The sequence below is a fragment of the Ascaphus truei genome, chromosome 13 (genome assembly GCF_040206685.1).
Source record: "Ascaphus truei isolate aAscTru1 chromosome 13, aAscTru1.hap1, whole genome shotgun sequence".
NCBI classification, from domain to species: domain Eukaryota; kingdom Metazoa; phylum Chordata; class Amphibia; order Anura; family Ascaphidae; genus Ascaphus; species Ascaphus truei.
In genome coordinates this window covers 28228025-28246595 of record NC_134495.1, presented here as the reverse complement: position 1 = coordinate 28246595, position 18571 = coordinate 28228025, and the positions used below count along the sequence as shown (strand labels likewise).

Sequence of the window (18571 nt, the reverse complement as noted above, 5' to 3'; positions counted from 1 at the left end):
CCCCCCCTCCCCTTTCTTTCCCTCTTCCCTTTTCCCTTCCCCCCTCCCCCTCTCACCCTCCCCCTCTCCCCCTCTTTTCTTCTTTTCCTTCCTTGCTGACTTTCTTTGACGTAATATACTATGATCTAGTTCCTTAGTCTTCATATTCTTAATATGATATGTTGTTGAGGTTGAGTTGACATAGTTACCCTTTAACTATGCTTAGGTTCTATATTATATTTCTTAGAGGTTAAAGTTGTCAGCACTCTTGTTAATGTTGTAACCAGGTTTGTTATATACCCCAGTTATCACAGTACCTTGCAATAGCTTAAGCATTAGGGATGTTGTTCATTATCTAAGGATCTGTGGATCCTCTATGCAAACAACAAGTGTGTATTATAAACTGATTACTATTGCTGCTAGTTTTTCAAAAGGCATTGATATGAAGGGGTTAACAATGAATCCGTTTTGCGCGGGCTATTTAATTTAAATGATTAGGCTCAGACCACGTCTCCCCACTCCAAGACGAAGCGCTGTTCCATAGCGTGAAACGCGTTGAGGGGGAGATTGTAGTGTAGCCTTGTGTGTGGTATGTGCCAATAAAGTTTTGTCAATCTACCCGGAAGTAGCTTGGATGTTTGTCACGCGCAGTGGCGCCGGATCTTCTCTCTTGCTATTCATCTCTACAGAAGGCTGTACGCGGGATTTTAAGGAGCAGAGGAGAGCAGGACCCAGACCAGAGTATCTTTATAGGTAAGGGTTTTCCCCTCCAACTCTGGTCACAGCAGAGGTCACCAATTGCACCCTCACTCCCTATCCCTTAGTGACTTTATTGACACCCACGGTGCTGAGACCAACTACCGAAGTGCAAGACAGTTTCATTTCATTCATCACACCGTCTGCATGTGACCCAGTCAGTACTCTCCCCAGGCATGACACTCCAAACTGCTGATAGGCCTGCTCCTGGATATGACAACATTGCAGCTAACCAGGGTGCAACTGCAGGCTAGGCCCTGTGCAGGAGTTTAACCTCAACACTGCCTGTTCCTATCAGGACTTATAGTGTTGAGGCCAGTGGAAAAGCTATAGCCAGGGACACTAGGCTACATATATATATGTATGTCCCATACAACGCTTTTATTATACTGGCAAAGTGTGAGTGTGCATTTGTCTTTGTTCGTTTTAATTAAACCATTATTATTGGATTTTATACATGGATCGGGCACTTTTCCTTTCTCTTTTTTTTCTAATAGGTATCTGCTGGGAGATTGTTGACCCCAAGGAAGATGCAGCCTAGACCACAATTTTCCTTTAAGGTTTTTTATGATTTTACAGACACAGGACATTTTATTTCTTTTGTTCATCTGGACTATTGTTTTTCGAACAGATTATTTTTTCACTACTTATACATTTTTGAATTTTTATTATTTTTATGTAATCATTTTTTCTATTGTAATTTTATATTTTCGCACATTCACAATCAATTTGGTATTATATATGTTATATTTACCTCCATCATCCTAGTTCATACCATTTAATATAATTATATATGGTTTGTTTATAGGCATCTGTGCGGGGTGTGGCATTATGACAATCAGTTTCAGAGTTGCAGCAATTTAGGTGTATGCTATCACAGGCGCTGTCCATAATTTCCTTTCTCATTATATATATATAGATATATATATATATATATATATATGTATAACTATTGTTTATTTGTATAGCGCCATCATGGTACAATGTGGGAGGTACAGAAATGTGATGATTATATAAACAGAGTTACATGCAAATACAAATAGAAATAAGGACAAATATTCACAAAATGATACAAAGAGGATATGTGTGTAATACATATATATTATGAAAAAAGTGAGCACACAATTACTCATAGTGTAGTATGTAGATAAATTGTATTAACAATGTGAGAAGGTAAGTAATGCACGTACAGAAATGCAAAATGAATTGCGCATTTGAAATAGGCATTCAGCCTGTCCATTGCGTTGTCAGGAAAACACAGCTCTGCAGCAATTACCTGGATAAGCAGTTCTGTATAGGCTCATCTGGCATGTAGACCGAAAGGATAATCTCATCAACCCGTTGAGTTCTGGGGGCAACATCTACTCACAGTGGAGAGGTGCTCGTGCACCTCTCTGACGTCAGTCAGAAAGAATGTTCTCCCACTTAAATAATCTCAATTACTTCTTTGGTCCTCAGCAGAGTATTTAGAAAACACAGAGTGCGTGTTCTCAGGTTGCTCATAGTTCACACGACACTTGTCGCCAAGAGTAAAGTCCAACATAACACTTGGGTGTGTGAGATAAAAAAAATCTAAGCTTTTCAGGTGACGCCTCAGGCCACTTCATCCTGTCTCTTCCTGTAATACCCAACATATATTTCTTCCTATAATACTTATTTGAGTTGTCTGAAGGTTTTTAATTATCTTCATATCTAGGGTCCAAGTTTCACATCCATACGTGAGCACAGGCATGATACACTGGTCAAATACTTTCCTTTTGAGGCAGATTCGAAGGTTCCATTGCAAGATTGTCTTCTTTCTTCTAAAAGCTCTTCATCCCATATTAATTCTCAGATACATTACATTTTAGCTGCCAATTGCAGATTTTCCCAGTCCAGCTAAAATTTGGAAAATAATTGATTTTATATTGAAATAAGCAGTTTATATTTTCCCCATAAAATTCTGTGTGAATGTCTTTATGATACTTGGTTACAAAGTAATGAACGAGAAATTAATATCTGATTGCACTTAACTAAGTAACCATTATTCAAAAAAAAGGTAACTGTACTTGTAACCATGTATTATTTGTTTTACTCTGTGCCCAGGACATACTTGAAAACGAGAGGTAACTCTCAATGTATTAATTCCTGGTAAAATATTTTATAAATAAATATTTTATAAATAAATAAATAAATAATAAATAAATTATTCAAAAAAAGGTGTTTATTTATTAATCTATTTAAGATTATCAACAGATATAAATTGTCAATACTGCCTCTTTTCTAATTGCATTTCATCTCTTAATATTTACAACATTCCTATCTGTCCTCTGATGTATTGATCGAGTGCTGGGGAGAAGGGCTGAGGTGCTGAGTGAAATGAGGGGCTACCAGTTGTGCAGGGAGGGGGCCTGTGGCCCCAGCATTATGCAGACCACAGAAGTTTGGCGACATTCCTGGTACAGCAGATCCTGTGGTTAATATCAAGATGTCAGCCACGTATAATCTTCATATACATGTGACTGAATGAGTGCATGACATGCTGAGAAGCTCCAACTGGCTACCCCCAGCAACCAGTACCACCAGGTTGCCCTTTTTATTTGCCTGAATCTTAGCGACTGCGTCATCTTGACAGCATAAAAGAACTAGACTAACATTAGAACTAAAAATCTGTTTAAAGGGCCACTGCACCCATGATGAACAACCAGCAATATATCCCAGTTGTCTGTAATAATTGTGATGGGGTGGAGATTCAAAAATAGTCAAATACCATTTGGTATGACTGACTTACTACCTATATGTCAAGATTCCCTCCCACAATGCTCTCCGTAGACCTATATGGGTGCACAGAGGAGTAAAATTCAGGCCCAGTAGGAACTAGAATCTCCCATGAGGCCACCGACTATATATGTGTAACATGGCCTCCGGCAGTTACTTCTTTGTCTGGGCTTTTCCTCTGTCAGTCCTGTTAGATCAGGCAGTGGAAAGGTTAATTCCTTCAAAAGGTCTGTATGTGTATTCAGCCTTGAATGTGTAGCAATATTCAAGGGCAGGCCTTGCAACATGAGGTTGTCAATCAAAGGGGTGGATAATGGTTGGAACGCCCCCTGCTGTGTGTGGGCCAATCTGTATCCGGCTTTGTCTTGTAATGATTCAAAGTTAGAGACACTCCCCTGAGATGTTCAAATTGGGACATACCTCCAAAATTAAGAGTCAGTTAGCCAGTTAGTTAGTTAGTGTTGATGAGGAGCTGAGAGGAGACAACACAGAAGAAAGCTGTCTCTTCCCTTCCACCCATGCTGAGTTGAAGGGGGGGGGGGAGAAAAGAAGAACATGATCCTAGCCAGGGCTCTGAGCTAGAGAAAGAGTAATATGCTATTACAGACTGATGCTGCGCTGCTGTGATGCTGTGATGCTGTGCTGATATGCTGCAATAAAACTCCAGAAAGACACTGCTGTGTGGAACTCTCTCTCTGGTATGTGAAGAGTGTCAGTGAGGGTCCCTCCTCTGAAGACCCCAGAGGATCCCTACTGGCTGGAGGCGCTGCACCACCCAGAGATGACTAGAACAAGGTAACCTGTCCCACCCTCTGTCCCTGTCCTGGCTCTCCCCACACCATCGCAGAGCCCTCAGCCCTCCTGTTACCAGCAGGTTGCAGCACCATTACACCTGAGTAACCAGAGAAGGAGAGTACCCCTCCCCCATCTCACTTAGGGAGGATGGGAAAAAAGGGTTACAGTTGGAGGCGCTGCTGAGATGAACTTCTCCCCAGGACAGGACAAGTTTACTTAATGGGGCAGGTTTCCAGAGACAGGAACCACGCAGCGGTGTCAGAGACTTTGGCAGCAGCTTGCAGACCTTGCAGAGAGGGGATCTCTCCCTGAAGCTTCCCCAGGGAGGGGGTCACCCTGAAAAAGACATTTTTCTATGTGGGGCGACTCCTTGGGGGCTTTGGCCAGGGAGAGTGGTTACCCACATACGCGCCCGCCTGGCATAATAGGATTTAGGGTGACTCAAGGAGAGTGGATACCCTGCCTACCCTGAGTAAACTGGAAAAAGATGGGGAAGAATGGGTCCTTGAAGCTCCACCAGGGAGCCTGCAGGCCCATCCTGGCACTGCAGTGGGGGCGACCCCCTGGGGGCTATGGACCAGGGGGTGTGGATACACTTATGTACTCCCCAACGAAGTATCGGTGAGGGGACAGGGCCTCTGCGGTGAGATCTGAGAACCCTGTGCACCCAGGCAATAACAGGACTATTGCTGTAAATGTTCGGGAGGTGTTCCCTGAAGCTACCACAGAGTGCGTGGTACTCTGCAAAAAGGAATTTGTGCTTTACTTTGCGTGGCCCCTTATGGAAGAAAGTGTGTCACGCCTGTCTCATAAGTCCTCACAAGATAGCGGTTTTGCTCTGAAGGGGACCGCGTGGTGATGGACTTTGTGTGTTAAAATGGCGGCTCCAGATCACTGGGGGCCGCATGGACTCTTATGCTACCTCAAAATGGTGCTTCCCACCTTACCAGGGAAGCCATGTGCTCTTCTGCAAAAGTTGCTTTCACTTGCAAGCTTTTGCTGCTCTACAGTTTGCAGAAAACAGCGGGAACCACTGAAATCCCTCCCCTTTGCTTGCTCTGGATTGGACTATACTGTTTACCAGGGGGAGGAGCTAGGTGTGCCTTGAAGGAGCACACAGGAAGTGAGGAGCCAGATTCACGTGCACTCCAGAGACAACAGTTGTGCCTTTACTGTTGTCTGCTTGCATATACCTATGGAGAACCAAGGACAGATCTATGAACTGATCGGAGGAGTCCTAGTCATCAGGGACTCCACTGAGAACCAACTGCTCGGGATCTGCCTGTTATGTGACTACCCAGGCGGCTCGCTTCATCTGCTGGGAAGTTGCTCCGCTTGTGGTGTGCCTTATCTGCGGGCTAGGATAGATGGCCCCGCTGAACCACACCTTGCGATGAGCACTGGGGAGCTGCGCACCTTATACACCCTGGTGCGTAAGTTGTACCATTTGGCTCAAGTCTCTGCCGACGACGCTGCACGCCATTATATCGCTATGGTATACGAACTATTCTATCCAGACCTGCAAGTGGTGTCTACTTACCCTTCATCCAGGTCCAGCATGGACCTCTGATGTACAGAAAAGCCCGGGTGCTACCTCAAATGGATGACTTGTGGGGTGATACAATTCTAGTGATAGAACAATACAACCTTAAAGAGTACTTTAAGGTCCCCTCTACTTCCGAATCTCTTACCGCTGCTCAAACCCCAAAGAGGACCTATCCAGGATCCTTGGTTATATGGGAAAACAGACAAAAAATGGGGGAGCACAGGTTGAGGGACTATACAGACGTTTGGAAAACTGCACGGTATAGAGCTGTGAGGTGAAATAAGGTGTACAATAACGTAAACACTTACACGGCCTTGTGTAAATGCTTTCACATCAAGGTATCTTTACTTTAGGTGTCTTCTCTTCTGTGTTCTTTCCGCTTATAATTTTCTTCTCCTCTGTTGTGAAGTTGAGCGTTTCTGGTCTTCTCCACAGGAATGGTTTGCGATGTCGTCCTCAGGATTAAATGAAACGAGAACAAATTGCGTAACGGACAATACAGAAAATATAAAATATATCTGGGGTAGACAACTGTATTAAAATCAGAAAAGCAGAGGAATACTGCATCCACTCACACGGACAAGCGTGAGTGATCTCTGGAGGGAGGTGTCTTTGATGGCACCTCACTGCAGTGCTGTCACGTACCCCACCTGCTCTTTGCACCAAACAAATGGGGAAAGAAGGGGTGAAGGGGCGGAGGTGGATTTAAAATGTAACCGTGTTAGGTTAACAATAGACTCACACGGCCATGTGTGAGTATGAACTCAAATTGGTATCTCCCCTCTCTGAAAAGACGTGAAATTTATTGACATATTGGCACTTGGCATATTGGCACTTGAGTATCCTGCACAAACATTTTCCGATAGACTGGCTGTTTCTATGCACACCTAGCTCTTCAGTCATTTTGACTAAGTGCTTTTTAATGTTTTGTTAGGACTCTGTCCTGTTGTTGTCAATAAATTTCACGTCTTTTCACCCTTGCACCCTTGTGTACCATCGTGTGATCCAGGCACTATTTGAGTGATTTAACAAACTCAGTTGAAGGTTTGGATTTGAAGCTCCAGAGAGGGGAGAAGAGATACCAATTTGAGTTCATACTCACACATGGCCGTGTGAGTCTATTGTTAACCTAACGCGGTTACATTTTAAACCCACCTCCGCCCCTTCACCCCTTCTTTCCCCATTTGTTTGGTGCAAAGAGCAGGTGGGGTGCATGACAGCACTACAGTGAGGTGCCATCAAAGACACCTCCCTCCAGAGATCACTCACGCTTGTCCGTGTGAGTGGATGCAGTATTCCTCTGCTTTTCTGATTTTAATACAGTTGTCTACCCCAGATATATTTTATATTTTCTGTATTGTCCCTTACGCAATTTGTTCTCGTTTCATTTAATCCTGAGGACGACATCGCAAACCATTCCTGTGGAGAAGACCAGAAACGCTCAACTTCACAACAGAGGAGAAGAAAATTATAAGCGGAAAGAGCACAGAAGAGAAGACACCTAAAGTAAAGATACCTTGATGTGAAAGCATTTACACAAGGCCGTGTAAGTGTTTACGTTATTGTACACCTTATTTCACCTCACAGCTCTATACCGTGCAGTTTTCCAAACGTCTGTATAGTCCCTCAATCTGTGCTCCCCAATTTTTTGTCCGTTTTCCCAGCATGGACCTCCCCAACGTCCGGCATGCGGCCAGAAGGAAGGCTCCATGCTTGGGCCCACTGCCTGGGTAAACGCCTTCAACCGAGTACCTGATCCTCCTCCATCTCCGGAGCCGTCCTCGTCTGCGCCTGTGCCAGCGGCGCTGAGTGGTCTGCCGGCCGAGACATGCGGTACCGCCTCACTCCCATACTGTAAGGTGCGTTCTACTGCCGCTCCGGTAAGCCGCTCCGACAGGGAGGATCCCTCCGTCGAGCCTGCTGTTCCAGCCACCCCAGAGGTATCGGCAGATACCTCCCACATACCCGATGTTGCTGTGACCAGACTTGCTGCTGCCGATGGCGGCGAGTCACTTGTCCTCTCTTCAGATCCCCGCTGGGATCATGCTCAGAAAGCTGTGGACCTGTACCTGCGGCGTCAGCAGGGATGTACAAGGCCCGCCTCGCGCACTCTCCTACATGCGAGCTGCAGAATGCCACTACGACGAGATACTGTTGCAGGGTCCACTGACGGGAGAAGTGCCAGCCAGCACCACCCCTTATGACTGCATTCACACTTCCACCGTTGCTGCTCCACCACCGGGAGACGAGAAGGCCGCCGAGTTGCCCGGCCGGGTGAGCTCAAGTGATATCCAGGCCGCTATGGTGAGTGCTAAAGATTCAAACTATCCTTTCCTCCTACGCTGTAGGGAGAGGAAGGAAGCCCAAGACGCTCGCCAGGCCCAAGAGCTTGCTGTAGCCCGCTACATTAAGGCAAAGGGAGGGGCAAATTGAACTTGACTCAGGATTGTGCAATTGCTCCTCCCAGGGAGAGTTCACTGAATGTGCCCCCTCGAGACTTTGGTGAGGCCCCCTTGCCACCGGCGGCCTCAGTCCCTTTGTCATCTGCCCCTTCTGCCCGGCTCTCCCTGTCCATCACCAGTCCCAGGATACGACCCCTGACCCCCAGGACTTTAACACCAGTGAGTCCCGTGGCTCCAAATGAACACTATGATTTATTGTCCAATATGCTTGTGTCACTTTTGGAGGGTTCTGTTCAGTGGGGGGGATTGTGATGATGAGGGGATGTGCTTATCAAAATGTATTGTCTCCAGTTAGTGAGGAGGCAGAAGGAATCCCTATGTGGGACGGTCCTATTTTCTGGGTGCTACCTGGCACCGCAACTGATAGAAACCTGGTAATGTTTAGCTGTGCAGCTCGAGTAATAGTGCACAGGTTCAGGAAGATGGAATATGAGTTTCCATAGCTTCCTGAGAAATTGATGCGCAGTGTTGAAACTCGTCGCCTAGAGTGGGTGAAAGCTTGAGACCTATGCTAAAGACCCTGCTTATGTGGATCTAGATAGAGCTCCACAACTATTAAAATTATGGATGGTAGGCCGAGATATCTACCTAGACAGAGTGGAGTATATCTCAGAGTATGGCAATCGCAGGTGCTACTCTGTAAAAGCACCTGATGGTAATGGCAAAATGGGCAGGAAGCCTGACCCAGCTCATTATTATTAACGTGTTTCTCTGTACTAGAGTGGTTGCAAATGGTCTGTTCTTTTCACTCACTTTGTTCCCATGATATGTCATGTATCTGTGTTATGCAGTGTTTATGCGGTCCTGTAAGCTGAAGTGTACCGTGATACATTTCAGCTCATGTTGAATTTACAAGTGTTGCACAGCAAGGTAAGGTTATACCAGCTGTAGTCCAAGTCGGGACTGTTGGAGTTTTACCAGAGGGAGAATGTAACATGGCCTCCCGGCAGTTACTTCTTTGTCTGGGCTTTCCCTCTGTCAGCCCTGTTAGAACAGGCAGTGGAAAGGTTAATTCCTTCAAAAGGTCTGTATGTGTATTCAGCCTTGAATGTGTAGCAATATTCAAGGGCAGGCCTTGCAACATGAGGTTGTCAATCAAAGGGGTAGATATTGGTTGGAACGCCCCCTGCTGTGTGTGGGCCAATCTGTATCCGGCTTTGTCTTGTAATGATTCAAAGTTAGAGACACTCCCCTGAGAGGTTCAAATTGGGACATACCTCCAAAATTAAGAGTCAGTTAGCCAGTTAGTTAGTTAGTGTTGATGAGGAGCTGAGAGAGGAGACAACACAGAAGAAAGCTGTCTCTTCCCTTCCCCCCATGATGAGGGGAAGGGGGATGAGGAGAAAAGAAGAACATGATGCTAGCCAGGGCTCTGAGCTTGAGAGAGAGGAATATGCTATTACAGACTGTGATGCTGCGCTGATATGCTGCAATAAAACTCCAGAAAGACACTGCTGTGTGGAACTCTGTCTCTGGTCTGGAATGTGAAGAGTGTCAGTGGGGGTCCCTCCTCTAAAGACCCCAGAGGATCCCTACTGGCTGGTGGCACTTCACCACCCAGAGATGACCAGAACAAGGTAACCTGTCCCACCCTCTGTCCCTGTCCTGGCTCTCCCCACACCACAGCGGAGCCCTCAGACCTCCTATTACCAGCAGGTTTCAGCACCAATACACCTGAGTAACCAGATAAGGAGAGTACCTCCCCAGCCCACCCCCCATCTCACTTAGGGGGGATGGGATAAAAGGGTTACATTAGCTTAGAGTATAAAAACCCCACCCTGTCTGCTAGTTATTGCTTGTCATCTTTTTGTTCCTGAGCAGCAGTCTGGCTTGCCCTGTGCTCTGTCTTTTACTTGCTACCATTACCTTGCATCTAGCTCTGCAGAGTTTACAGGTACTTTTTGTTTTGTCTTGTATTCCCCTTGCAGTTCTAGTCCCCTGCTCTTATTTTTCCCTGGCAACCTCACTTTTTGGAACCAACTCTGCAGACTTTAATTAAGTTTTGCCTTTTTTCATTAGTTGCCTTGGTTTGAGCATTAAATATATATTTCTTTTATATTGGTTTCTTGTTGTTTTGGGGGTTCTGTGTTACCACTGAGGGTTCCATACTCCTTATACTATGACACCATTAAAAAAATGATACAAAACTAATGCAACAACATACAGTATACACTATTTTGTACTCCCTAAACTGGACTACAAGAGATTTTCACATTAAATCAAATAAATATAATTTTCTCTAAATGGGGACCATTAAAAATCTTTTTATATTGTAATAGAAGTGAAACAATATGAGTTATTGTTATGTACTATATATCACTACTATATGCCCTATTGTTGTATTTTTATAACTTGAAAAGTTACATAAAAAATAGAGAGTTCAATTAAACTTAGGACAGTGAATAAATGACAAATTTAGACTAAAATCACATACATAAGATAATATAATGTAAAGTGAAATGTGCAACTTGATAGATGAAGCACTGGCCATGCAATTTCCGAGATCCAATTTTCTAAAGAGCATGCTTATGGGAAAAAGCTGCGTACACTTTGTGTCTAATTGGTTACTGAAGAATAAGGTATTTATTATGACATTGACAGGGAGCACATTTAAAATGAGATAATTCCTTGAAATGACAAAGTCTCGTATACAGGAAAGGGACCAAAATATGACTGGTGAAATCCTTGAATTTCATATATATTCATGGAGACAGCATTTGTACAGATGTAGCAAACCTTATTGTTTCCGGCACAGGTGAATGATGTGGTCACTTGACCTGGGTAAGATGGTCACTCGACTATGGTGGTTCCTGCTCTGGTGGATTAACACTGTGCAAGTTCTAATCTTTAAGTATTGACGCCTTGCTACGAAACCATGGCAGATACTTTCTCCGGGGGTTCAGATTTTTGCTTTCTTAGCTGTGACACTAGAGAAGGTAAGTCTTGCTACATCTGTATCTACTTGTAGAACAACAGTTTTTGTGTAACAGAAATACAAGTTCTGAGCACCAGTAGATAAATCCAGTATTTTTGGATTATACAAAGCGGTGTAATTCTGGGGCAACCGATGTGGACTACATGTATCAAAGAAAAATATCATATTTAAATAAATAGGATTTTTTTTCTTGGATACATCTGTTTTTACCATTAATTGCACCACTTTTACCAATGACTACCCAAGAGGGCTGACAAAGAAAGCATATGAATAAACTAGACAGCATGTACTGTAGCAGCAACACTATTAAATGTATGTAACAAGATCAAGTTTGTCTCCTGAAGAGTATTGATAAGGAGTCAGGAATCTGGTTAATGTTGAAAGCTTTAGGGAACTTTCAACTGTGGTTGACGTCTGCACTCTTGCCAAAATCTTGGAAAGAGTTCTATTCCCCAGTATACAGATTCTGCATTTATTAAATTAACGAGAGTATGTACAATGGAGGTTTGGTAGATAGGCTTGCATTGAATAAATATTTGAGTATTGAAGTAAATATACAGAGGCCACAGGCTTTAGTATCTCTAGTGACAGCAAACCAATCGGCCAACAGTATTGGCTTTGACATCATTTGATTGGAAGAGGTCAAATTGTGTTATAGAAGCAGTAGAAAGAGTTTCAGGAACTTGTGTGGTGCATCTAATTGTGACCTTAAAGTGATAGCAGACCATCTGGACCTTCATCAGCTCTAATATACAAATGAGAAATGTCATTGTTATACAACAGTAAATGTCAATGATGTGCAGATGAACTAGTATCATCCAAGATCCAAGACATCAAATTAATTTCTTGTGTACATGGATAGGTTACTGATGCACGTACAATAGCAACGGTACAGTTTCAAAAGTGCAACAGTGTATACTCAATGTACATAAGATCAGCTGGGAGTAATCAGGAAATTAGCATCATATCATTAACAGCACTAAAATAAGAGTACAAATAAAAACTGAGCGTAATAAATAGTGAGAAATCAAGAGAAGAATTACTATTTTATTTAAAAAAATCATGCATTAATACAGAGTGTCTGATGCATATGGTACTAAAAATATGTAATGTGTGCTAATTCAAGTGTATTCCCATTTTAATACAAGGTAAGAAAAATGCACAGATGCGCACCAGGGATTAAGTAAATGTTATTTATTAAAAATACACAAATAATACTGAGAGGATCCAACCCCACCTCAGCTAAAATAGTTATACAGCTCAGATATAGGGACCATAAAGATGACCTCTAAAATATCTAAACCCTAAACAGCATAACACATAGAACACAATAAAAACGAATATAATTAATGAAAGAAAACAATCCCAACGATTTAAAGTGAAACCGCCATAAGGACTATCAACAAAACTTTCATTGATTTATATTCGTTTTTATTGTGTTCTATGTGTTATGCTGTTTAGGGTTTAGATATTTTAGAGGTCATCTTTATGGTCCCTATATCTGAGCTGTATAACTATTTTAGCTGAGGTGGGGTTGGATCCTCTCAGTATTATTTGTGTATTTTTAATAAATAACATTTACTTAATCCCTGGTGCGCATCTGTGCATTTTTCTTACCTTGTTTTTCAGGGTGCCCTCCCCCCTTTCATTAGGGGGGGATCACCTTGAGGTTGGAGCTATTGGGGAGACGCTCCTTGCACGTGCAGCAAAGGGATTTTCCATATCTATCAGCTACAGCACGAGCGCTGAATATCCTTCACATTCTGCTCCCATTTTAATACATTTATTATTTATTGAGGAAGTCGGAATAGGACAGAGCAAGACTATATAATAATAATAATAAAATAATAATAATAATAATAATAATAATAATAATAATAATGTATTATAATAGATAATGGCTTGGAAATGTTGATACAGTTGTGATAGGAGAATGTTCTTGCCATTTTTGGGTTAAGAGAAGAACTTAGGCAGAAATGATAACCCCAAAGTCTTGTGAAAGTAAAAACCAAAAGATTGGATTTGGATAGGTATTGCCATGATACCAGGTCAGATAGTGTCAGATCTCACAGTGTCGATTTAATTGTCATTTACCAAAAATGTGTCCTACCTATCTGATAAAGCACAAAAACGTGTGCTAATGTGCTACAAGATATTACAAATTGCCCAGTTTATACAGTTAATATCTTTGTATCTTACATCACAAGACAGCACAAGATAATATTCCAATCTTGTCAATTGCACCACACTTATTTTGTATATCATGGGGTGATCTTTTGTTTTATGTACTTTTGATTATGTATTTGTATGGTTTCCACAAAATTACTGGAATGTTTTTGCATACAATCTTATTTTTCCTAAATCTGAAATATAACCACAATTCTGGAAATGGGGAAGTTATGATTTTATATGTTTCATTTACATAATGAGCACAATATTCTTCCTGATGCAGAAGTCTTTTATAAACACAGTGCTCAGTAGTAGGGAGGCATACATTATGTCAAACTTTTTTTGACAGGTACCACGCCCCCTTTTCCCCTAAGCCCCGCCCCTTTTGGCCTTAAACCCGCCCTATGTCCCGCCCCTTCCGTATCCGGTCCCGCCCCATCCGTATCCGGCCCCGCCCCCTGCGCATTTTTAGGTTGCCGCCCCCTGCGCCAAAAAAACGCGGTTGACGCCCCCTACGCCAAAAAAACGCAGTTGACGCCCCCTACGCCAAAAAAACGCAGTTGACGCCCCCTAAGCCAAAAAACCGCGGTTGACATCCCCCAGACTCCATTTTTTATTATGATGTGCATTTTTTATTCTTTTTTGTGATTGGTGCGTACTGTTGACGTAGATTGGAGGGGGCGTATACATACGCGGGGCATGTCCGGGCATGTTTATAGGCTTTTGGGGGCATGCCCGAACATGTTTTTTTCATACTGGGGCATGTCTGGACATGTTTATTCTGAAATAACGCCGTGCGCATGTCAGAAAAGTTCAAATGACGTTGAAAAGAGGGCGTAGCATTTTTTTTTAAATTCAGACAGAATACGGCTTTAAGAGGCTAAACCCTCAAGTGTCAGGGTGGCCGAGTGGTTTAAGGCGTTGGACTTAAGATCCAATGGACGTATGTCCACGTGGGTTCGAATCCCACCCCAGACATAATATTTTTATATATTTTTTTTTTTATTTGTATATATATTTTTTATTTGTATAGAGACGGTACAGGGATTAGCCGCAACAGTCGGGGGTTACATATAAATAAAAAGCACAATTGTATGAGTCAAAAATTGCTTATTTTATTTTTTAAAAGATAACACAGTTTTCACCAGGAAATAATTACAAGACGTATTTACAAGTAAAAAAGTAAAACGGCTGTTAAGGCCTTAATAGACTAAAATCATCTAGAGGCGTTGAGTTAGTACGATACATAGTATAGAGGGACAGCAATACAATGTCTTATTTTACAGAGGGAAAAAAAATTAAACAGCTTATTTACAGTTTCAACCAGTCAGCCGACGGCAATAATAGACTACCCCTCCTCTTGTTTAGTAAATAACCCGGCGGGGATGTTAAGCCAGGGGCACTTAAAGAACTGTAACGCAAATCAGAGGTTCTTTTCTGCGGAGTTAAAAGGGATGATGAAGGAGGGTTCGTTGTATCGGGGGGCAGTATTTTTAAGCGATCCAGGCTTTCTCTATTTGTTGAATTACCCACAACCGATGAGGGGATATTCAGTTCAGCCATCGCAGCCAGAAAAGGGCTCCAACCCTGTGGTATTTTACGCTTTGTAACAGTGTGACTTTGTGTAACACCGCGTACCAAATCCAGTAAATTAGAGCCCGGTATAACCTGTTTTTTATAAATAAACTCCCCTTTGTCATTCCAGCTTGTAATATGTTTAGCCTGAAACATTTTACTGAGCAATAACTCTGCATTTTTCTTGAAGCGGACATTCACATTAGTAACAACCTCACGAATCAAATTGTCAGGCGTATCTGATGATGCAATATCCTGGAAATGTAAAGGGTGAGAGGCTGTTTCATCAGTGGGCATTAAAAGGGTTAGGCGGTTCTTCTCCCCGTCGCTCTGTTTAGCATGCACCAAGTATTTCTGCAGTACAGTAGTGTATCTTTTTATCTTTTCATCCTCTGATAAATTATGGCTATTTAAGATCGCATTAATGTCTGTATCTAGGCGATGCATGGCAACTTCACGTATGTCGCCCACTCGTTGTGGGGGGCGCTGTAAACGATCCATATCTTGTTTGGGGACCAGGTACATTTTCTCAGCATATTCCATTAGCGGTTAGTGAGAAGGCCAGTCAGCAGCGGTATAGCAAAACCCAAAAGAGAGCCAATAAAGCCGCCGGACTGCTTCACCAGGCGTTTCTTTTTTACAATTGTAAATTTTTTGTCGCTCAGCTTTTTTATAATTTTACGCCACTTTTTAAGTATGCCAATTTGCCGTTTTGATAAAGGTATTTTACCTTTTAGAGCATTGAGGGCTATCTCGCATATGGCGGTGACTAAATCATTAGATGCTGAACACAGAATAACTTTTCTTTGCTTTGGTGAAGCCCTTATTAATGCTTTTAAAGTATGCCAATTGCGGCGTAGTCGGTTAGACATGTTTACAACGGCGGAGCGACTACAAGTAATGACAATTTACAGATAGTTATCTCTTTTTAGAACCGCTTTTTTTTTTTAAAACATAAACTGTGGGGTTGTCAGGCGGAAAGATACCGGTTCTTAAGCGGTACTCATCAGGGGTCGTGGCTCTTAAATCTACTAACAAAAAACCATAGGGGGACCGTGTGGCATCTTCAAATGCCTCTAAAAAGAATTGTGATTTACCAGGATACATTTGACGAGCTAAGGTGTTAATTTGTAATTTATCCCTTGGATTTTTAAAAAGAACCATATATTTAGTGTTTAAATTTATGGTTCTGCTTTTTTTACCCTGGCAAAAAACATTTTGTACGAGGTACATGATACTGAGGTTTCTGTGATGCACATACTTGGTGAATGCTTTTTCAATTTCAGAGCTCTCACTGGCTGCTTCCATCAAGTCATCAACGATTGTCAAATTCACTTTACCAGGGGGAAAAAGAGCATCGTCATTAAATGTAGCGGGTATACCCTCAATAAATCTAATGTGGGGCATAGTGCTTAACAGTTCATCATAAAGATATTGCCAGCATGCATAAAACCATACGATATTATCAGGTCGGTGCGACAAGTGAGTGCTAGAATGTTGCAAAAGCTGTTTAACAAAATAGCTTTTCCCTGAATTTGACGGCCCGGCTAAAATACACGAGAAAGGATGTTGAAGCCTGATATCCATTACAGATTTATAATTAGTAACCAAAGGGTAGGGTTGTGAAGTCGTTGGTCAGCTGTCGTTTCGTGTACACACACTTTTGTGTTTTCTGTAGAGGACGAGTCTCAATCTGCCAGTAACGTTTATTTCGGACAATCCCAGCCTGTTGTACCACAATCTTTTTCTGATCTTCAGGATCAGAGTGTAAGGGGTAGTCCAGGACAATATCTTTTAAAGTGTCAAAGTTAATCAATTCAGCGTTTGCAGCGTTCAGTGTTATACCTTTAACTTTTAGACACGTTTTACCAGTAGAAAGCTTGTAACCGTAAGTCTTGGGACCGGCGGAAACAAATTCTGTAATGTGTGTACCATTCGGTAGTTCACTAGTCAGCTCCCCTAAGTAGTCACCCAGAGGCGGATTCCAGTCACCTGTTTTGCTAACAAAAATGACAGAGTCAGTGTCATGGTAGAGACACCGCTCTTGTAGCTTGTCCAAAACATTGTACAGTTCAAGACGGGCATAGGCCGTCGTAAAACAGGCAATAAAAATATTGACATTACGACCTACAGTGTATCCCTCCTTTGTATACTTCCAGCTAACCATGGCCGTGTCATCATCTAGGAAGTCTAAAGATGACACATCGTATTGCGTTGAAAAGGCGTAACCAAAAAGTTCATCAGGGCTTGTTACAATGCTTGTATTTTGTAAATTAGTCTTTTGACCGAATTTACCCCACAAAGAATTTAGAAACAGTTTAGAAATTTGTCTTTTTGCCGGGTTAATGTCTATTTTATCAGCGCGTAAACGTATACCCTCTTTTGAAAAATACTCGCTGATGTATTTTTGTTTTTTGACCTCGTCTGTACACCAGCTGGGGTATCCAGATGCCTCCTGTTTGTCCCTGAGGTGCACCTTAATGTATTTAGCAAACAATTTTTTTGTATAACATGCAAAGTGCCAAATTTCAAAAATTTTACACAGCCGGTACCCTTTCTTCAACGCTGCCTGGATTTCAACGGTACACCACGTACCGGTCAATGAGCGCTCCTCATCCGTATGACAGCAAGGCGTCGTCTGATTGGTGACGGCGCATGTGCTGCATAGCGGAAACATGAGCTTGCCATTCATTTTAACAGGAAGGATGGGGAAAAATAAGCCTCTAGGCGGATAGACTTTTACTTTAGCAATCCCAAAGTACCTGTCAAAAGAGAGAAAATTCTCATAGATGATCTTAGGGTGACCGGTGGGGTACATTTTGGTTTTGTTGATAAAAGGATACAAGCTGGTAAAATCATAGTAATGTATACTCTCACCGGGCGCCGTTTTGTGGTACAGCTTAATAGCGTTTGTGCGGCCGCCGTAAAGTGCATCACGGGGGTTCATGGGTTGTGGAAAATCACTTTTAAGTAGAAACGACTTTAGATCCGTATCGGTCTCTAACATGTGTTTCCACTCGTGCTCCCACAGCTCACGCACCGCATAGCCACATTTGTTTTTTAGAAAATGTGTTTTGATGGCTGTTTTGTGGTACAATTGACCATATGTGAGAGATGTAACAGTGTTTGTATCTTTTTCATTGTAACACATGGGACAGCCGTGGTAAAAGCAGCCGTTGAATTCAAAGGCTGTTTGAACACCATTAATCACCGCATAACCATCCAGAAAATAGTTACCCACCATCTTTTCACCGCCCCTTAAAGCGTGTTGTATGACTATATTCTCCTTGTAGGCCACATACAGTAGCCACTGTGTGGCGGGCGTAGAGAAGCGTTTTTTTGTGATGTTGTAATTGTCAGGGGGTACAATGGCGATGGTGTTACTGGGTAAAAATTTGAGCCGATACATAGCCATGCACACAGAGGCGAGGGTTGTCAGCTGAAAGGGGTCCACATTATAGACATCTTCCTCACCAATCTGAGACTCACGGTCGCTCATTACCGTATGCTCTGTCATTTCTATGACACTGGTTCTAAAGCAGATACAGGCTTTCTTCAAAATTTTTACATCCTCAATGCAATAGCTTTTAAGCTCAG

General features: G+C 42.5%; 1 non-coding gene across 1 annotated transcript; it reads left to right on the top strand.

Annotated features, from left to right (window-relative positions):
• Positions 1-14293: 14293 nt before the first annotated feature.
• TRNAL-UAA (transfer RNA leucine (anticodon UAA)) lies at positions 14294-14377 on the top strand. Its single transcript has one exon. It is a non-coding gene; the product is annotated as a tRNA-Leu (tRNA).
• The last annotated feature ends 4194 nt before the right edge of the window (positions 14378-18571 follow it).